The sequence below is a fragment of the Bos indicus x Bos taurus genome, chromosome 29 (genome assembly GCF_003369695.1).
Source record: "Bos indicus x Bos taurus breed Angus x Brahman F1 hybrid chromosome 29, Bos_hybrid_MaternalHap_v2.0, whole genome shotgun sequence".
NCBI classification, from domain to species: Eukaryota; Metazoa; Chordata; class Mammalia; order Artiodactyla; family Bovidae; genus Bos; species Bos indicus x Bos taurus.
This window is the reverse complement of record NC_040104.1, coordinates 37,125,249-37,147,718: the sequence shown is the minus strand read 5'-3', so window position 1 is coordinate 37,147,718 and position 22,470 is coordinate 37,125,249. Positions and strand designations below refer to the sequence as shown.

The window sequence follows — 22,470 nt, the reverse complement described above, 5'->3', positions numbered from 1 at the left end:
CTTCTCCAGCACCAAGATTTGGAAGCATCAATTCTTCAATGCTCATCCTTCTTCATGGTCCAACTTTCACATCCATACCCAACTACTGGAAACACCGATAGGTGTTTGATAAAAATACAGATCTGTGTCAGCAAAAATGATGTCTTGGTTTTTTTTTAATACACTGTCTAGTGTTGTTATATCTTTCCTTCCAAGGAGCAAGCCTCTTGATTTCATGGCTGCAGTCATCATCGGCAGTAATTTTGGAGCCCAAGAAAACAAAATTTGTCACTGCTTCCACTTTCCCCCCTTCTATTTGCCATAAAGTGATGGGACTGGGTGCCATGATCTTTGTTTGTTGAATCTTGAGTTTTAAGCCAGATTTTTCATTCTCCTCTTTCACTGTCATCAAGAGGTTCTTTAGTTCCTCTTCACTTTCTGCCATTAGAGTGGCCTCATCTGAATATCTGAGCTTATTGATATTTCTCCTGGCAATCTTGATTTCATCTTGTGCTTCATCCAGTCCAGCACTTCTTATATTTTACTCTGCATATAAGTTAAATAAGCAGAGTGACAATATACAGCCTTGACATAATCCTTTTCTGGTTTGGAACCAGTCCGTTGTTCCATGTTTGGTTCTAACTATTGCTTCTTGACCTGCATACAGATTTCTCAGGAGGCAGGTAAGATGGTCTGGTATTCCTACCTCTTGAAGAATTTTCCAGTTTGTTGTGATCCACACAGCGAAAATGATGTTTCTGTTTTTTAATACACTGTCTAGGTTTGTCATAGCTTTCCTTCCAAGGAGCAAAATAGAGACTTCATTTTGACTGCATGGACCACAACTTTGGCCACCTGATGCAATGAACTGACTCATTAGGAAAGACCCTGATGATGGGAAAGATTGAAGGCAGGAAGAGAAGGTGACGACAGAGGATGAGATGGCTGGATGGCATCACAGACTCAATGGACATGAGTTTGAGTAAGCTCCGAGAGTTGGTGATGGACAGGGAAGCCTGGTGTGCTGCAGTTCATGGGGTGGCAAAAAGTCAGACACGATTGAGGGACTGAACTGAAAAGAACTGACACAGTCAAAGGCTTTAGCATAGTCAATGAAGCAGAAGTAGATGATTTTCTGGAATTCCCTTGCTTTCTCTATGATCCAATGAATGCTGGCAATTTGATTTCTGGTTCATCTGCCTTTTCTAAACTCACCTTGTACATCTGGAAGGTCTCAGTTCACACACTGCTGAAGCATAGCTTGAAGGATTTTGAGCATAGCCCTCCTAGCATGTGAAATCTGTGCGATTGTATGGTAATTTAATATGTATTAAATAAAAATTAAATTACATGTAATATATAAATATATATGTGTTGCATGTTTCTCTGTGTGCATCTGTGTGCACAGCGCATTTTCTCCAAGAACATGACACTGGTATGGTGTTAGAAGAGCAGGCTTTGGATGCTGACCTTGTTGCTTGGCAACATTCTGAATCCTTCTTCATCATGTTGAAGCACCAGGGTTGAAGCATCTGTATGCAGGCTGAGGGGCTGCATTGTGCCTGAGTCCTGTGGTGAGAGTTGAAGGGCAGAGTCCTGTATCAATAAGGGGACCATGGAGTCAGGTGAACCAAGGTAGACCAGGATTCACTAAGCAGTACAAAGTCCAAGTAAAGGATGAAGTATGAAAAGGGGCATAGCTCCTGGAGCCAAATGTAATAATAAAATTTGGAGTTTTAGAATTATGGGATCAAAGATTTTTATTTAATAGATCAAATTTAATAAGTGTCAGATAAACACCTTTATTTTTCCCACTTTTTGTGCCTAACACCTTTCTAAGTTCCCCCACCTCTCCTGAAGCCCCCTTTTTATTGTGCAAGGAATTAATTCATTCACCATGTTCTTTTAATATCTACTATCAAAATATAACACTGGACAATATACATCATCCTTGACATCATGGGGTTCATCTCTCTAGGTTTTGCCTCCCACCTTTCATTTTGAAAAATCTCTTTTGTTTGGTTTTCTTGTTGATTTTGGTCTAATTTCTTCTTTCTGCCTTGTAATTTCTGCCTGCTTTATTTGATTGCACATTTTCTTCAAATACTATTTTTGATTGTATCTTTCATTTATAGGCAAGCAGCACAGAGGAAAATAGAGAGCAATCTAATGCTTGACTTAGGATGCTATATGCTGGAAAAATAAGTTCTGAGTAAGGAGAACTTATTTTTAAGAGGCAGCTGGTGATGATAACAATAATACAGTATGTGTGAGATGTTCTTATATACTAATTAATTTTATCTTTACAACAAATTTAAGATATAGTTTCAATTATTGTCTTCATTTTATAGGTGGAAAGACTGAAATATTGATTCTTACCCAGGTTGCAAAATGAGTTACCCATACAACTGTAGTCCAAACCCAATGTATAGTGTGGCTTTAGAGGGCATGGATTTAACTCTTTTTTTTTTTAATTTATTATACTGTTATGATATCTCTTTCATACATCTGACCTCTGCTTGGCCTGGCCACCTATGGCAACTTTATTTTATGATCTCCACTGAATTCATCTGTAAGTCAAGCTTCCAGCTCTCACTCTTGCATGTGAGAGATTTCAGCTCCCTTTACAGACCCTGGGGGCTTCCCTGGCGGCTTAGTGGGTAAAGTATCTGCCTGCAATGCAGTAGATGCAAGGAGATGTGGGTTTAATTGCTGGATAGAGACAATCTCCTGGAGGAAGACATGGCAACCCACTGCAGTGCTCTTGCCTAGAGAATCCCATGGACAGAGGAGCTTGGCGGACTACAGTCCATAGCATCACAAACAATCAGAAATGACTGAAGTGACAGAGCACATACACACAGACATTGAAGTTTCCACATGGCAAGCACTGTGTTGGGCATTGAGAAAAACAGTGCTGAATCAGACACAACTACTGACCTTGCGCTGTTCACATCTTCAGTTCAGTTTAGTCACTCAGTCGTGTCTGACTCTGCAAACCCATGGACTGCAGCACACCAGGCTTCCCTGTCCATCGCCAACACCAAGAGTTTACTCAAACTCATGTTCATTGAGTCAGTGAAATCATCCAACCATATCATCCTCTGTCGTCCCCTTCTCCTCCTGCCTTCGATCTTTCCCAGCATCAGGGTCTTTTCCAATGAATCAGTTGTTTGCATCAGGTGGCCAACGTATTGGAGCTTCAGCTTCAGCATCAGTCCTTCCAATGAATATTCAGGACTGATTTCCTTTAGGATGGACTGGTTGGATCGCCTTGAAGTCTAGGGGACTCTCAAGAGTCTTCTCCAACACCACGTTTCAAAGCATCAATTCTTTGGCGCTCAGCTTTCTTTATACTCCAATTCTCACATCCATATATGACTATTGGAAAAACCATAGCTTTGACTAGATGGACCTTTGGCAAAGTAATGTCTCTGCTTTTTAATATGCTATCTAGATTGATCATAACTGTTCTTCCAAGGAGCAAGCGTCTTTTAATTTCATGGCAGCAGTCACCATCTGCAGTGATTTTGGAGCCCAAAGAAAATAAAGTCTCACTGTTTCAACTGTTTCCCCATCTTATTTGCCATGAAGTGATGGGACCAGATGCCATGATCTTAGTTTTCTGAATGTTGAGCTTTAAGCTAACTTTTTGACTTTCCTCTTTCACTTTCATCAAGAGGCTCTTTAGTACTTCTTAGCTTTCTACCATAAGGGTGGTGTCATCTGCATATCTGAGGTTATTGATATTTTTCCTGGCAATCTTGATTCCAGCTTGTGCTTCATCCAGTCCAGCATTTCTCATGATGTACTCTGCATATAAGTTAAATAAGTAGGGTGACAATACACAGCCTTAAGGTACTTCTTTCCCGATTTGGAACCAGTCTGTTGTTCCATGTCCAGTTCTAACTGTTGCTTCCTGACCCACACACAGATTTCTCAAGAGGCAGGTCAGGTTGTCTGGTATTCCCATCTCTTTAAGAATTTTCCAGAGTTTCTTGTGGTCCACACAGTCAAAGGCTTTGGTGTAGTCAATAAGGCAGAAGTAGATGCTTTCCTGGAACTCTCTTGTTTTCAATAGTCCAACGGATGTTGGCCATTTGATCTCTGATTCCTCTGCCTTTTCTTGAAATCCAGCTTGAACATCTGAAAGTTCACAGTTCATGTACTGTTGAAGCCTGGTTGGAGAACTTTTAGCATTACTTTGGTAGCATGTGAGATGTATGCAATTGTGTGGTAGTTTGAGTATTCTTTGGCATTGCCTTTCTTTGGGATTGGAATGAAAACTGACCTCTTCCAGTCCTGTGGCTACTGTTGAGTTTTTCAAATTCGCTGGCATATTGAGTGCAGCACTTTAACAGCATCATCTCTTAGGATTTGAAATAGCTCCATTGGGATTCTATCACCTCCACTAACTTTGTTCGTAGTGATGCTTCCTAAGGCCCATGTGACTCACATCCCAGGATGTCTGGCTCTAGGTGAATGATCACACTATTGTGGTTATCTGGGTCATGAAGATCTTTTTTTGTATAGTTCTTTGGTGTATTCTTGCCACCTCTTCTTAATATCTTCAGTTTCTTTTAGGTCCATTCCATTTTTGTACTTTACTGTGCCCATCTTTGCACGAACTCTTCCCTTGGTATATCTAATTTTCTGTAAAAGATCTCTAGTCTTTCCTTTTCTATTGTTTTCCTCCATTTCTTTGCATTGATCGCTGAGGAAGGCTTTCTTATCTCTCTTCGCTATTCTTTGGAACTCTGCATTCAAATCGGTATATCTTTCTTTTTCTCCTTTGCCTTTCACTTCTCTTCTTTTCACAGATATTTGTAAGGGCTCCTCAGACAACCATTTTGCTTTTTTGCATTTCTTCTTCTTGGGGATGGTCTTGGTCCCTGCCTCTTGTACAATGTCATGAACCTCTGTCAATAATTCTTCAGGCACTCTATCAGATCTAACACCTTGAATCTATTTGTCATTTCCACTGTATAATCACAAGCGATTTGATTTAGGCCATACCTGAATTGTCTAGTGGTTTTCCCTTCTTTCTTCAATTTAAGTTTGAATTTGGCAATGAGGAGTTCATGGTCTGTGCCACAATCAGCTCCTGGTCTTGTTTTTGCTGACTGTATAGAACTTCTCCATCTTTGGCTGCAAAGAACATAATCAATCTGATTTCAGTATTGTCCATCTGGTGATGTCCATGTGTAGAGTATTCTCTTGTGTTGTTGGAAAAGGGTGTTTGCTATGACCAGTTTGTTCTCTTGACAAAACTCTATTAGCCTTTGCTCTGCTTCTTTCTGTACTCCAAGGCCAAATTTGCCTGTTACTCCATGTATTCCTTGACTTTTTACTTTTGCATTCCAATCCCCTATAATGAAAAGGATATTTTTTTGTTGTGTTGGTTCTAGAAGGTCTTGCAGGGCTTCATAGAACCATTTAACTTTAGTGTCTTCAGCTCACATCTTAGGAGATACTGGAAAAGGTCAGTTTTCATTCCAATCCCAAAGAAAGGCAATGCCAAAGAATGCTCAAACTACTGCACAATTGCACTCATCTCACACACTAGTAAAGTAATGCTCAAAATTCTCCAAGCCAGGCTTCAGCAATATGTGAACCGTGAACTTCCTGATGTACAAGCTAGTTTTAGAAAAGGCAGAGGAACCAGAGATCAAATTGCCAACATCCACTGGATCATCGAAAAAGCAAGAGAGTTCCAGAAAAACATCTATTTCTGCTTTATTGACTATACCAAAGCCTTTGACTGTGTGGATCACAATCAACTGTGGAAAATTCTTCAAGAGATGGGAATACCAGAACAACTGATCTGCCTCTTGAGAAATTTGTATGCAGGTCAGGAAGCAACAGTTAGAACTGGACATGGAACAACAGACTGGTTCCAAATAGGAAAAGGAGTTCGTCAAGGCTGTATATTGTCACCCTGTTTATTTAACTTATATGCAGAGTACATCGTGAGAAACGCTGGACTGGAAGAAACACAAGCTGGAATCAAGATTGCTGGGAGAAATATCAACAACCTCAGATATGCAGATGACACTACCCTTATGGCAGAAAGTGAAGAGGAACTAAAAAACCTCTTGATGAAAGTGAAAGTGGAGAGTGAAAAAGTTGGCTTAAAGCTCAGCATTCAGAAAACTAAGATCATGGCATCCGGTCCCATCACTTCATGGGAAATAGATGGGGAAACAGTGGGAACAGTGTCAGACTTTATTTTTCTGGGCTCCAAAATCACTGCAGATGGTGACTGCAGCCATGAAATTAAAAGACGCTTACTCCTTGGAAGGAAAGATATGACCAACCTAGATAGCATATTCAAAAGCAGAGACATTACTTTGCCAACAAAGGTCCATCTAGTCAAGGCTGTGGTTTTTCCTGTGGTCATGTATGGATGTGAGAGTTGGACTGTGAAGAAGGCTGAGCGCCGAAGAATTGATGCTTTTGAACTGTGGTGTTGGAGAAGACTCTTGAGAGTTCCTTGGACTGCAAGGAGATCCAACCAGTCCATTCTGAAAGAGATCAGCCCTGGGATTTCTTTGGAAGAAATGATGCTAAAGCTGAAACTCCAGTACTTTGGCCACCTGATTCGAAGAGTTGACTCATTGGAAAAGACTCTGATGCTAGGAGGGATTGGGGGCAGGAGGAGAAGGGGACGACAGAGGATGAGATGGCTGGATGACATCACTAACTCGATGGACGTGAGTCTGAGTGAACAGCGGGAGTTGGTGATGGACAGGGAGGCCTGGTGTGCTGCGATTCATGGGGTCGCAAAGAGTCAGACACGACTCAGCGACTGAGCTGACTTCAAGAGTAAATATTTACCAGGTAGCTAACATGTGACAGACACTGAAAAATTGAAGAGTACATTCATGACACAGAAGTCATAAGGAGGAACATTCCATGACTCAGAGAATTTAGTTTTACTAACTCACAGTCAAGCCATAAAGAGGAAGCCTGACCTTTTCTTCCTGCATCTGTATCATAATGTTTGGCACACATTAGATACTCAATAAATACCAAGCGGTTAACCAAATGAAGTAGAATATTTTAATAAAGTTAATAGCTACCAGTTTTATATAGAACTTATTCTATGTAACAAATGGCTATGTGCTTTTTTTAGATAACCTTTTAAACCATTATAATAACATATTTTTGTTGTTTAGTTGCTAAGCCGTGTCCAACTCTTTTGAAACCCCATGGACTGTAGGCCACCAGGCCCCTCTGTCCATGGGATTCCCCAGGCAAGAATACTGGAGTAGGCTACCATTTCCTTCTCTAGGGGATCTTCCCAACCCAGAGATTGAACTTATGTTTCCTTCACCACAGGCAGATACTTTACCACTGAGCCGACAGGGAAGTCCCATAGTAACAACACCATTTTGTTATTAGTGTCTTCATTTTTCCAGATGACACACAGAAGCTCAGAGGAATTATTGTAACTGAGGTCACATTGATGGTAGTACTGTTAACAGGTTTAAAGTAAAATGACTTGTTCTTAACCATGCATGATTGTTTCTTAATTTGAGAGAATTAATAGAGTTTCAATACCTGCGGTGCTCAAGGCTATGGCAGCCCCCTCCAGTACTCTTGCCTGGTAGGCTACAGTCCATGGGGTGGAAAGAGTCGGACACGACTGAGCGACTTCACTTTCACTTTTCACTTTTACGCATTGGAGAAGGAAATGGCAATCCACTCCAGTGTTCTTGCCTGGAGAATCCCAGGGATGAGAGAGCCTGGTGGGCTGCCGTCTATGGGGTTGCACAGAGTCAGACACAACTGAAGCGACTTAGCAGCAGTAGCAGCAGCAGCAAGGTCTGTTTATTTCCTTTGCATTAATTCATTTTCTTTAAAAATTTTAATTTATTTATTAATTGAAGGATAATTTCTTTACAATATTATGATGGGTTTTTGCTATACATCAACATGAATCAGCCATAGGTATATACATGTGTCCCCCCAAATCCTGAACCCCCACTTCCCACCTCTCTCCCTACCCTATCCCTTTGGGTTGTCCCAGAGCATGGGCTTTGAGTGCCCTGCTTCAAGCATCAAACTTACACTGGGCATCTACTTTACATATGGTAATACCCATGTCTCAGTGTTCTTCTCTCAAATCATCCTACCCTCACCTCCACACACTGAGTCCAAAATTCTGTTCTTTATATCTGTGTCTCCTTTGCTTAGCAAAAATTTATTGAGTGCCCACTATATGCTAGACTCCAGCTAATTCCTGTAGATATATCAATGAACAAAACACAGCACATCCCTTTACCCTGTATTTATTGTTTATATTCTTCTCTTTTTCTTTATGGCAGCAACCAACTTCCCTCTCCTTCTTTTCTTTTTTGGTGGCTCAAAGGTTAAAGCGTCTGCCTGCAATGCAGGAGACCAGGATTTGATCCCTGGATTGGGAAGATCCCCTGGAGAAGGAAATGGCAACCCACTTCAGTATTCTTGCCTGGAGACTCCCATGGATGGAGGAGCCTGGTGGGCTACAGTCCACAAGGTCGCAAAGAGTCAGACACAACTGAGCGACTTCACTCATACTTCACTGCAGTATTTCTCTTCACAAGCACCTACTTTTCATCCTGACATGAGTGTCACTAGCTGAGCTCTTGTTCTTTCTTATGCCACAAATACCTCATTTCCATCCTGTGCCACTTCACTATTTCATGTAAGTTGATTGAAGTATTTTAATTATAAATTTGGTAATTGTAGTCAGTCCCACTGTTCACTGTTGCCATGCCTGCTAGCTCTCTGGCCAGAGATAGTTGTCATCAGTTGTCCTTCTTTAAATACCTCATTCATAGTCATGAGGTAAGAGAAAGTCCTAAGTTCCAAATCCTCTGGGTATTTATGGGGAGAATTTCCAGGGTACTGAAATAGCATATTTATTTAAAATGTGCATCCTATTCTGAACCATATTCTACTTCTAAGAATCTGTCTTAAGGAAGATGTCTCTTAGAGGAACACAAACAGCATGTGCTTTGTGGTTGTTATTGCTTTCTGTGGTTCACCTGAAATCTTCGCCTTGCCATAGGTCATCTCATGCTTTCTACTAAAATTTTATGTCTGGCATTTCCACTTAGATGTCTGATCCATCTTAATTTAATTTAGTATACCTGTGAGAAAATAAGGAGTTTTTTCCCCCTTCTTTTTGTAATGATAACCCCTTCTTTAACATCTATTATCAAAAATATTTTACTTTCAATTTGAGTTGATAGATACCTTTGAGCAAATTACAAGTGTGGATCTGTTTATTGATTCTCTATTTGGTTGTAGTTTTATCTATTTTATAATTGTATACAAGTGCAAAGCTATCCTGATTACTGTAGCTTCATTGAAAAGCTGAAGTCAAATAGTATTTGTCCTAGAGCTTTATTATTCTTTTTTCATCTGTTTGGTCGATTCTGTTATTTGCATTTCCCTTCTCATATTAGATTTAGCTTATCAATTCCTATTAAAAATCCAGCAGTGATTATTATTGAGATTGCATCAAACCTATAGATTAATTATGGGTGATTTTCCATATTAGTCATATTAGCTTTCTACTCCATGAGCACTTTCTGTCTGTCCTTTTACTTGGGTCTAATTTAGCTAAGCAGTATTTTGTATTTTTTGGTGTAATAATTTCCCCCTCCTTTGTTAAATTTATTTCACTGTACTTTACACATTTTGAAGCCATCTTGAATGTAAAAAAAAAAAAAATATTTTCCAACTGTTTGTTGATTTTGGTGTGTAGAATACAACTGATCTTTTAAAAATGAACTTTCATTCTGGATCTTTGTAAATTGGCTTATTAATTTTAGGAATTTCTTTGTTAATCTTTAGGACTTTCTATGTAAACAATCATGTCTGAGATTAAGGATGGTATTAACACATCCCTTCTCATCCATATGCTTTCATTACTTTTTCTATTTGGTTCCCCCTCATAATGTAAAATACAAAGGATGAGGGAAAACCAAAACAACCCAAATGTTCATCAACCAGTGAACCAAAAAATAACTTATGATATATTCGTATAATACAATGCTACTTAGCAATAAAAAGAAATGAGCGGTTGATTCCTACAACACTATGCTTAAATCTCAAAAGCCTTTAGGTCCCTTGAAAGAAGTCAGGAAAATGAATACATGTTGTATAAATTTAACTATGTAACATCTTGGAAAATGCAAACTCATCTCTAGTGAAGGAAATCAGATCAGTATTTGCCTGATGATGGAAGGAATTGCAGACAGAGGAAAGCAGGATGCAGGAAATACAAGAGTTGTAAGAAACTTTTCAAGGATGGGTGTAGGATATACTTATTTTTTTGACTGAGGTGATGGTTTCCACTGGTATCATCAGATTTTTTTCAGATTTTATACTTCAAATGTAATTCCACCAGGGAAGTCCAATTTATTATAAATGAACTATAAATAATTATGACTGTAAAAATATTAAAAATGAATCGTGTGAAAATTAAAATTTTTCTACTGAACAATTTTTGGGCAAAAAGAAAATGCAAGTTGTTAAAAACATTATAATGCCTTTGTAAGTAAAGGTTTATAGTACAGGTAGTTGATTAGACAGACTAATGCAATAAAATGACAAATTCAGAAATAGATACAAGCGTATTTAGAAATACAGTATGTGACAAATTTGATATCTCAGTCACTAGATAAAAATATAATTTTAATCATTGTTGTTAGGACAACTGAATAGCCATTTGAAAAAAAGTGCAATTATATCCATTCCTTATATTATACACAACTATAAGCTCCAAGTGAATCATAATTCTAAGCTAATCCATTAAAATAGTTCATATATCAATTTTACTCAGTGCTATTTCTGAGTAATACACTATGAGATGGGCTATAATTTAACTATTGTCTGTTAATGTACATCACAGCTGTTTCCAATTTTTGACTATCGTATATGAAACTTTTATAAACACTCATGTACACACTTTTGTGTTTACGTAAGTCTGTTTCTCTGGGATGTCCAGGAGTTCAGTTACTGTGTTGTTTGATAGCTATTAATCAATTTTAAAGCTAATATTAAGGTTAAAGACAAAAGTGGCTAAATATAACTATAATTACAACAATTAGTAAAGGTGTGTGTATGTTTAGCCACTAAGTCACGTCTGACTCTTTGCAACCCCATGGACTGTAGCCCACCAGGCTTCTCTGGGATTTCCCAGGCAAGGACACTAGAGAGGGTTGCCATTTTCTTCTCTAATTAGTAAAGGTATACACTAAATAAAAAGGAAATAAAATGTGACATAAAAGATAAAATGTGAGAGAAGGGCACCAAAAGTGTGCAGTTTTAGAATGTGGTTCAAACCTAACTTATTATCAACTTAAACCTTTTTACATATACAATTGATATAAGTGAGCCTCATGGTGACCACAAAGTAAAAATCTGTAGTTAATACACATAATAATGAGAATTGGATCTAAATGCAACATGAAAGAAAGGCATCAAACCACAAGGAAAGAGAGCAGAGAAAAAGGAACAGAGAATAACTACAAAACAACCTCTAAACAATCAAATGTCAGTAGGTGTATACCTATACATATTTACTTTACATTGAAGTAACTAAATGCTTCAATGGATAAATAAAAAGTGGCTTAAAGGATAAAACTACAAAACCCATTACATGCTGCCCGTGGAAAACGTCAGCTCTAAGGATATACACAGACTGAAAGTGAAGGGATAGATAAAAACAGTCCATGCAAAAGGAAACCAGAAGCAAGCTTGGGGGAGCTATAAAATACCAGAAAGCAGACAAAAAAAAAAGACTGCAAAGAGATGCCATTTGGACATTATATGAAAGGTCAGTCCAACAAGAAGATATACCATGACTCTAATCATTAGGAAACATAAGACAAATGCAAAATTGGGAATAGTTTATTAAGAAACAAAGAGAGAAATTCTTCAAAATGCCATGAAAGCCAAAGAACAGTTATGGAATTTCTAGATTAAAGGAAACCAAAAAGACATGTCAGCTAAATGCAACAACTGACCCCAGATGGATCATTTAGAGGGAAAATTCTATGAAGAAAATGACTAGTTCAAGTGGTAAATTGGAAAATGGATAATAAATTAGATTAAGTCTGTATTAGTGTTAAATTTACTGAGGTTGATGAAAGTCCTTGATTATATAGAGAAATATCACTACTAATAAAATGTACAGTGAAATAATGACTAAAGGGGCATGATATATGTATATTATCCTCAAATATCTCCTGTCTATCTCTCTCTTTCTGTCTATAGATCAAATTATAAAACAGATGGGCTAAATGCTGATGGTAGATAAATCTAAGCAAAGGACATTCAAGTATTTTGTATTATTCTTTTCCCCCCTGTGACTTTCCTGCATGTTTGAAGTTATTCTCAAATTTTAAAGGTAAGCTTTTTTTGCTTTCCAGTTCTCAGTCTTGCCATCCTAATCTATAAAATGGGGATCATACTATTATCATTTACCTCATAATATTGCTGTGAAGATGAAAAATATTTAAAAATTCAAAATGCTTAGAAAGTGCCTGGTAAGTAAAAAAGCACTCAGTAAATATTAGCTTCCGTTGTGTGTTTGCTGTGGCGGTGGTGGCGTGGTGGCCATCATCATTATCATTCCTATCATCACTGTGAGAGTCCAAAGCTCAGGGATCAGGAGACTTCATGCAGATCAGCTTGGTGCTGAGTACCTTGATTCTGCTTTTCTCTCCTGTGTTGCATTTCTTGATGTGAGTTTGGTCTAATATTGCTAGGGCAGACTCTAAATTGAGGGAAGAGAATTCCAGCCTTTCATTCCTTTTTGCAGATAGAGGGCATGGTGAGCAATATATATTCAAGGGCAAGTTCCGTTCTGCCTTTATGGATGCATTGGTTCTAGAATCTGAAATCAAGGAGAATAGCTCCAAGTTCAGCAATGAGACCTTTTATATCATTTAGAGGTTAGACCCTTGGAAAGCTCCTTTGTGTCTCATAAGCCTTGTGCAATTTTTTGGCAATTTAAAAAAATCTGTAATTTACGGTTTACAGTTAACCCTTTATGGTTTAAAAATATTTACATGTGCACTTTAAGTAACTAGCTCAGAGCACAAGACTTTCCCCATACTTGGCATTGGATTAGTGTTTAAAAGAAAACCTAAAGTTTTCTTTAGCTTTGGAGTTGGATTGGAACTCAGAATCTGCCTCTAGTCTGAAACATTAACACTCATGACATAGAATCCCTGAGTTTGAAAGTACTTTATTAGTTTTAACCATCATGATTTGGTTTTTTACAAATCCAAGTGCATCTGATAGGTCTCTGTGTGATAAATATTTTGAATTGCCTTCTAGGTAAGAGCCTAATCCTGCTTAGGGAAACAACTTGGAAAGTGGTTTTTTTTTTTTTTTTTTTGATTTTTAAACTTTTTTTTAAAAAAGTTTTTTAACGTGTGAACTCATCCATTAGACTTTACGCTCAAAACACAGGAGCTTGAAGGGGAAAACAAAAATCAACTCTAAAATGTTGAATAGAGATATCTTTTTTGTTATTAATCTCAGTGTTTATGAGGAAAGAACCCGTCTCTAAGACTTGATCCCATCTCCTTTATTTGATGGATTGTTAAATCTATTGATGAGTGAGTAGTTCATCCAGCATCCCCAGCAGCAAGGTCAGTGGAGTGATTCCTCAAGCCGGCAGGGGAGGATGGGGTCCTGGTAGAGGAGCCTCCTCCCTGCAGGAGCATTTTGAGTATGCAGAACACAGTGGCTCAGCCTGGAGCTGGCAGTTAGTGCTCTCACACACACACACACACACACACACGCAGCAGCGCTTTCCCCTCAAGTGAGGCGGCGTTAGTAACTGCAGTCCCGGCATCCTAGGCTGGGGACCAGCGGCTACTGGCTGGTTTGTTAGAGGACCCTGGAGCCCAGTTTCCGAGGGACCCGGTGACACGCCGCTGTCACAACTAGTGACAGCTATTTCTTCCCTGCTGCTTCCCCAGCTCCTGGCAAGAGGACACCCTCTTCCAAAAGCCAGGCAGCCCGGGGAGGAGGCTGCTCCCTGCAGAAGGTAAGCCCGCTTCCTAGTCATCTCTCCTAATGTGCCAGCGACCTCACCACCGCGTTCAGGTAGGCGCTTGCAATTTCTTCTTTTACAAAACGTTCTCAATCACAGCATTTACTCTGAGACTGTTTCACTAGGGGAAGCAGCACGGTAAAGGCTTGATAGTTCAGGAGTGGTTTTGCTGATTAAAGTTTGGATGCAGATGGTAACTCTACTGTCTCCCCACCCTTGCAGGATATTCTGCAAATATGGAACTCAATGTACATTGAGCACGTGAGCATTTCTCACCTTTTGAGTTAGTTGACTGTTGTTATGCAACTTTGCATGTGTGATTTAAAAACCTTTATTCTCTTTTCTGGCTGTGAAAAACATACTTTAGTCTTCAAAAATAAAAGCCAAGTGATTCAAACTCTTCCCCGGCATTTAACATTCAGTGATGTAGACAGGAGTGAAAGTTGCTGAATCACAGAAGTTTAATATTCATGCAAATTGCTGTATTTGTGAGAGAAAGGCAGGAAGCAAATGTCTTTTCATCTTTCTGAGCTCTTATACATATTGGGGTAATGCGGCTTTGAAGCCCAGAGTTTTGGGTTGAGATAAATCTGTCTGTTGTGATAAGCTGGGGAAATTAATTATTTGACAAGGTAAACAATTAACTGGAGGAGATTTCTTCTCCTAAAATGAGCTCAGGTTCTAGGAGAGCATTCTAAACCTAACAGATCTATCTTTGTAAAACTTCAAACCCGACTGTGGTATCTTGATTTGAATACCCTCATCTTAGTGATATTCATCTGTAGGTTATTGATCTTAACATTTCTTGACTTGTTTTGTTAGCCAAAATTCTTAACAACAACAAAAAAAACTAACAGAAAAATTTCAACATCTCCATCCCTTAATATTCATTTTACTAGTTTCATGCACATCATCCCACAGGAAGTTTTGTGAGAGAATATGAGCCATAATTTGGGCAACTGAGTTGAAACAACCATAAGGAAAATGTTTTTTAGGAGACAGGCATCCTATATGCAAAGAAGGCTCACAATACCTCTGAGTTATCATTGAGTTCAAAAGTGAGGTTTGAAAGGAGTTTGTGTATAAGCAGAAAATTAGAGAATGTGAGGTTTTGTGACTGTTTTCACAGTGCTTTGTATTCTGCACTTATAAAAGTTTGTCTCTGTTTTATTACCCTCTGGAAAGTGCTACTAAGCTACCTCATGTCTTGATGTCATGTCTGTCTTAATGTGGATGGCCTCATTTTTTATATGGGAGCATGGCGCATGACTTTAGGCAGACCTAAGTTTATGCTTGAAAGTAAAGATCCCATGTGGGCTCAGGAATTTTCAAGCTTGGCCAGCCAAATACTTTCCTTTGATAATCCTTTGAGAAAAATCCAAACTAACAAACCACTCCATGAAACAAAAACACCCCCCCCCCAAACCCAAAGCCTACCAAGCAAAAACACACAAAACACGTTTGAGACTATCTGCTGCTTCTTTTGAAGGCAGAGGGGAAACAGAATCGCCTTCTTCACCTGTCATTAATGTTTAAGGCAACTGATTCCTCTGAAGTGCTCAACAGAGATTTTTAGCTTGTGACAAATACTTCAATATCTTTCCTGTCATTGTTTTCGGCTCCCATAATATTGATGGTGTTTACATTGACTGCTCTTAAAGTAATTTGGGAAAATAGATCCTACAAGGTGCTATCAAGTAACAAATGCACCAGGAAAGCAGGACTTTACTTTTGCTACTTCACTCTTGGACTCATATTCAAACTTGGAATAAACCCGTCATGTTACCTTTTCCATGCTGCTTCTGGCGGTGGATGGCTCAGCCCAAGGTATTGCTATTACCCTGGGAAAGTCAGGCGATCAGAAGCAGCAAGGGTGTGAAGGACACACATATATATACATTTTTTCAGGTCATGTGAGTGGTGTGTCCTTGGAATGGAATCTTGGAGGGAGGAAGAGAACCCTCTCTTTTTGTTTTTCTTTTGCCAGCGATGCCCAATTCAACAAGCAACGTAAGAGATCCAAAGATGGGATCTTAACCAGGCCTTCTGAGAAGGTGAAAGGTAATTTAAATCAGTTGTTGAGATATCTTTTTTCATTCTTGGTTTTCCCCAGCCCACCTCCTTTCTCACATAGCCTTGTGAGGCAGGTAAAGAGTTAGCCAGTTGCTTGCACATTATGGATCACCATTCAGAGCTGTCTCTGCTGAGAGGGAATCAATTTCATTTTATTTGGAGCCAGAGGTGATGATCCTCTGTCACTGCTGGCTCCTCGTCATGAAGCTTCTTAATTTTAAAACACTTTTTTCCTCCTCTGTATCTGATAGCCTTTCCTGGGTAGCCTGGTGAATCAGTGTCTTGGGAGATTTTCAAAAATAAAGGCCAGATGAACACTATAGATTAATTCAAAGAAGCAGGTGAATGTTCAGTGCTGTCACATCCCATGCATTTCAGTTCTCAGCAGTCAGTGGGGTACAGTGGATGGTGCTGTCCACAGACATTTCTAAACATGCATGATGACTTTGCAGCCCTATACTGACCAAGGCAAAATAAAGAGAAGGGAAAAGAAATACAAGCAAAACTTATAAGCTTTCATGAAATGCAAACAGGTGCTAAATAGCAAGAAGACCACATAGTTATATGCACAAGCTGATTTTCTCCAAATTGCCTTGGATTATACACTAGCTCTAACAATGGCATATTGTATGTACCCTTCAGGGCTGCACAGAGTGATAGCTGTAAATTAGAATGAGGAGAAGAAAATGCTCTACAGTTTCAATATTGAATAGAATTAGGATCCAGATGGTAAAGCTTTTTATAGCAATACTTTGGATGGTGTTACAAGCTACTGTGGCTACCGTCCTATTATATTCTCTCTGCTAAAATGCCGTTCGATGGAGAAATTCATTGCAAAGAGCCATCTTGCAAAGCTAGGAAAGTGAATTTCCTCTCCATGTTAAATTTCCTATCTTGGCTTATTTTTATTTCCCCAATTCTTAACTTTTCTTCCACTCATATTTCAAATACAATTAAAAGTAAATAATGTGATTTTTTTAAACTTTAAAGTGGTACTTTTCGTTCTCTCTCTCACTCCTTTTTTCCTGCTGGGTATCTTCCTCAGAGTTTGAATGTATTTGAAAAGTATATGAGAATATCTGGACATGGGTGTAGACTCGTTATTAGGTTTCCATCTGGCTTTCTAAATGTCTCTAGTCTAAGAACAACTCTTCTAATTACTCTGTTATGTAAAGTTAATTCCGATGGAAATTTATGGGGGCGGGTAGCCCAGATTATTTCCTTGTCAAAACTTTAAGTTTGCTTTGAAGAGATCCTTTTTTTCTCCTTTCTGTTCTCTCTAGTGAGAATCTCATTGCCTCTAACCTCCAGGGGCCACAGAGACATCTCTGCTGAGACATAAATACAGAGAGTGAGCCACCTAGTGGTGATGAGAAGTAATTTTAATATTAGCCAAGCCTTCCAAATTGATGGACAGGGTATTTGCTAATTTTCTATTATGTTGCAAAAGGGTGTTGGTTTTGTGAAAGCTTCCTTTAATAGTATTTTCTGCTTCTAAATCAGTCCTCCAGTTATAATACAATTTTATTCACTTTATGCTTGATTCTTCTAAACTGATGTGACCTATATATATATATATATATATATATATATATATATATAATCTTTTGCCTTACATTTTTGCTTCTTATATGCATATATCTTAAAAATGTACTTATGTTATTTTTCTTATATTTATTAATGCATACATTATACATGTTGAAGTATAATGATACTTGAATAAAGAAAATACTTTATAAAGAAGCAATAAAATGACATGTTTCTGTAGGGTATTTACATTGTATTTTGACTAGCTTGTATATAAAAATAGGTTAATATATCTACACATTTATGCTTGAGAAAACATTCTTATATTTTTGAATATAAACATAGAATAGGATAAAAGACAAATATATATGCATTTCAATGTATGCCACTGTTTTCTATCAAAATACGGCTATTAGGTGTCATTTCCTATAACTTTTTAAGACGCATCTAGCCTGTCAGTTATAAAGGCTACAACAGCCCATGCTTTATTTCCTTAGTCCTTTTTAGTTTAGCTCTTAGCTCTCTCTGTACTTTAGATCAGCACTGGCATTATTATAGGAGGCCTAGCTGTTAGCCGGAAATAATTCTTTGGATAGGTTGTGACTGAGGGTTTGCCTTCGGGAAATGGAATTCTTCAAATATATACAGGAATGTGAAGGTACTATGCAAATAAGTATTGCTGCTGCTGCTGCCAAGTCACCTCAGTCGTGTCCGACTCTGTGCGACCCCATAGACGGCAGTCCACCAGGCTCCCCTGTCCCTGGGATTCTCCAGGCAAGAACACTGGAGTGGGTTGCCATTGCCTTCTCCAAAGCATGAAAGTGAAAAGTGAAAGTGAACGCGCTCAGTTGTGTCCGACTCTGTGCCACCCCATAGACGGCAGCCCACCAGGCTCCCCCATCCATGGGATTTTCTGGGCAAGAGTACTGGAGTGGGGTGCCATTTCCTTCTCCGGCAAATAAGTATTACAGGTGATTATTTGCAATTTGGAAGAACTGGGAACAGGTAGGGGAGATCTTGCTAAACTAGCATTTGTCTTAACTGCATTCTATTCTGAGTGAAAAGACAAAAAATCCAAGAAGTCCAATGATGGGTAATTAGATTAAAACTGTCAATTACAATTGAACAATGGTGCTATCTAGAGAACATCTTGGTTATGATCAAGCGTGTGCATTTGCTTTCTAGGTCTTGAATCCAGTCTCCTAGGCAGCCCCCCATCTTACCCATTCTGTTCTTTAACTCATTTACTGGGACACTCAGCCAGTATTAACTAGTAACTCTCTGTGTGCATTCTTTTAAAACAAATAGCGGAAAGATATTGTTTTGAGAATTTTCCTTCTAAGGAAGTTATCTATAGCTTGAAGGAAGAATACAAACATAAGTGAATGATTCCTGATTTAATTTCAAGAAGTTATCAAGTAATGCTCCACTTGTTTGAAACCCAAATCCATATGTCTTATTCTATTTATTGTCCTTGAAGTATAATCAAGTAGAACAAAATGATTCCGTTCATCAAGAGTCAACTCCTAAGTCATTGTGAGGAAATATAAAAAGTATATTAAAAGAGTTTCAATATAACAGGTAATGACCTTGAATATTCAAACCTCCAGAAAATTTCCACTAAATTAGGTATTCCTGTAAGTTATTTAAAAATGTGTGATTTATCTATGACTTTTCATTTGAGGTTTCCCCCGTGATGCATCAGTGATGGGAAGTGCAGTCTTGATTGGAATTTAGTGTGATTTCTCAGGCCAGCATTCCTCTCCTTGTAACTCTCTAAACTAGAGCTCGGTGATACATGTTACAGCATGCACACAGTACTGTAATCATTTTAACATATTTCAAGATGATGGATAGTAAGCAACATGCATATTCACTCATAAAAAATAGAGAAAAAGGAATAAAGAACTCATTATTTCACATGACTTTAGGATACGATGGAGGAGGAAATGGCAACCCACTCCAGTATCCTTGCCTGGAAAATCTCATGGACAGAGGAGCCTGGTGGGCTGCAGTCGATGGGGTCGCAAAGAAGCCAGGCACGACTGAGCGACTCACAACACTTGGATATGAAGCATCCCAATGAAAGCACCCCCCAAACACACGCTTTCTCTGGTTTCTCCCTCCCATCCTCCCTCCCTCCTTTCTTCTTTCTTGTTTTCCATTTTCTCCTATCAACCCAAGATACTTATTTAACCTCCTAGTTTTCCATTTAAGGATCTAAAAATCCTCAGCCAACATCCGCTCTCTGCATTGTAATGTGTTTGGTTAATAATTTTCCACAGTGTCCTTTAAATGTATGTAAATTAGACTTTTGATGATTCTCTGCATAAATCACACCAGGTTAAAAAAAAAAATCAACGTGTTTAAGCAGCAGGATATTTTTGGACCGTCTTCAGTTGCTTCAGAGACTGAGGACGTCTCAGTGCTGCTGCCTTCCGGTATATGCCTTCAGGGGCAGACGGCCTGCGCTCTTTTCCGAGAACATATTCTTCCGTTTACTCCCTACTTTAATAAAAAAATTATTATACTTCTGTTGTGTCAGTTGAAGCTGTGACTGAGCTGGTGTGGCAATGTAAACTTTCTACTTTTCTAGGCTGCTTTTCCAAGGTAATGTTTATTTATGAATAGGTTTATATATTTGCTTTTATAATAATATTTAGTGGCATCATTATTATTTAATTAGAAACAATAATTCATAAAACCATCCCACTCTTCTCTCTATGCAGTGATCCAAAATGCATCCTTAAATGTGTACAGAGCATTCTCAAAGTGATTGTAAACTGTCTTATTGAAAACTCAAGTAATAAGATGGTGCTTAATAATTCTAAATAAATGTGTCATTTAGAACTACTTAACTGTCTTACATATTTTGGTTAAAAAGATTGTCAGACCATTTTATCCTGTTATCTTTTCAAATACCCGACAACACTGACTACATCTTATATGCATGGTTTTCCTTAGTTTGGGGCTGAAAATTTCCAATCTGTATTTTTTCATCATAACGACTACTTTTTCTTCTTTTGTTCCTCCCCTATTATCACCGTTTTCTGCCTCCTTTTTTATGCTTCTTGACTGTAATAACAATGTAAAAACCATATTTCCCTTACACAAAAGAAAACCATGTGCCCAATGCTACCTCACACTCTGGGCTTTTGATTTACAGGGATTGGATTGAAGATGGTTGCTGGGTAAATCCAAATAACAGTCCTGACTCTAGAGGGAGGAGATTTTGTGTTAACAGCAGTCTTAGCAGGCTCAGTCAGACCTGCTGAATCTGATGACTGATCCTGTCCTTGATTCAGAGGATTGACCGAGAATACCCAAGGAAGTCCTGAGTCTGTAGCTCAGGACTTGAGAAATAAAGTTAATCAGCCAAGGAGAACAGGAAATGCCATACCACTTTACAGACTCACCGACTTGGGTGTATCTCCATTTTCAGACTTCAGATGAGTGTCATCTTGTGCACAAGAATGATAGTTTCATGTCATTTTATCTGATTTCATTGACCTACTACTACGAAGTCGCTTCATCGTGTCCAACTCTGTGCGACCCCACAGACAGCAGCCCACCAGGCTCCGCCGTCCCTGGGGTTCTCCAGGCAAGAACACTGGAGTGGGTTGCCATGTCCTTCTCCAATCCATGAAAGTGGAAAGTGAAAGTGAAGTCGCTCAGTCGTGTCCGACTCCTAGAGACCCCATGGACTGCAGCCTACCAGTCTCCCCCGTCCATGGGACTCTCCAGGCAAGAGTACTGGAGTGGGGTGCCATTGCCTTCTCCGTTCATTGACCACCTGGCCTTTTTATCCAAATTTTCCTATGTTCACACAGATTTCACAGTTGTAGTAAAGTGTAACTGATGTGTCTCAGATCATCTGGACTACCTTTACTTTTGGTTTTGGTTCAATAAATGAGTATATCCTTTAACCACATATTTAGGTTAAAAGAAAAACCACTGAGATGAACATTAAAAGGACACAGTCTCCCACCTGAAGTGTGACATCAGCCACTTTCATTTACCTTTAAAATCGATATGGGGATAAATTTTTTAAAAATAAAAGATTTAAGTAGCAGTTGCAATTTTGTCTTTGTTAACATCTCCAAGAAAAATCACTTTTTAACGTTTAGAATCCTTTCTGTATTCTGACTTTTTAATGTGTATGCCAATTTAATGTGTAATGTGTATAGCCATTTAATATACGCAAAACTTTCACAAATATTTTATGAGTTACATCTCTTCCCCTCTGCAAATTTCTTGAGGTTAACAACTATTTTCCATAGAACAGTATTACCACAAATCTTTACCATGATAAAAATTACCTGAAATGCTTTAAAAGAGCAGTAGCTTTCCTATAACTGCCTACAGAAATTATTCTCATTTAGGGTTTCTAGAATGGCATACCAAAATTAGTATTTTTAGCTAATAATTTGTATAATTCCAATTGTAAAAGATTGGCAGACATTGAGAGAGACCTGTGTGTGTTCCACTGTGCCTTACATATGGTAGGCACTTAAAAAATTAACTAAATGACACCTAATTAGCTCTTTCCCAATGATGCCTTTTTAAACCTTGAATCGGTGATCCAACCTAATTAGCTTAGCCACTTTGCTCAGTATCATCAATGAGTTTAATAGTGAGTCTTCTGTCTTCTATATCTTTTGCATTTTTACCTAAAGTGTTGAACAGGATGGAGTTCAACAACCTGCCGGAAGTCTCCTTCTAGTTTGGCACTGAAGCAATGATTCATGTTATCTGTGGTCTGTGCTTAAACTTTAAAGCCATCTAACGATACATCCTATGTTCTACATGCTTTCATTCTATTAGTA

General features: G+C 38.5%; 1 long non-coding RNA gene across 4 annotated transcripts in view; it reads left to right on the top strand.

Moving 5' to 3' along the window:
• Positions 1–13,579: 13,579 nt before the first annotated feature.
• LOC113886252 overlaps positions 13,580–22,470 on the top strand; it is a 1,111,906-nt gene continuing 1,103,015 nt past the window's right edge. The window contains exon 1 of one of the 4 annotated variants that reach the window (XR_003509400.1): positions 13,580–14,097. This is a non-coding gene — a long non-coding RNA (uncharacterized LOC113886252). The remainder of the gene's footprint in view (positions 14,098–22,470) is intronic. The other 3 variants (XR_003509399.1, XR_003509401.1, XR_003509402.1) reach the window with 3 other exon arrangements.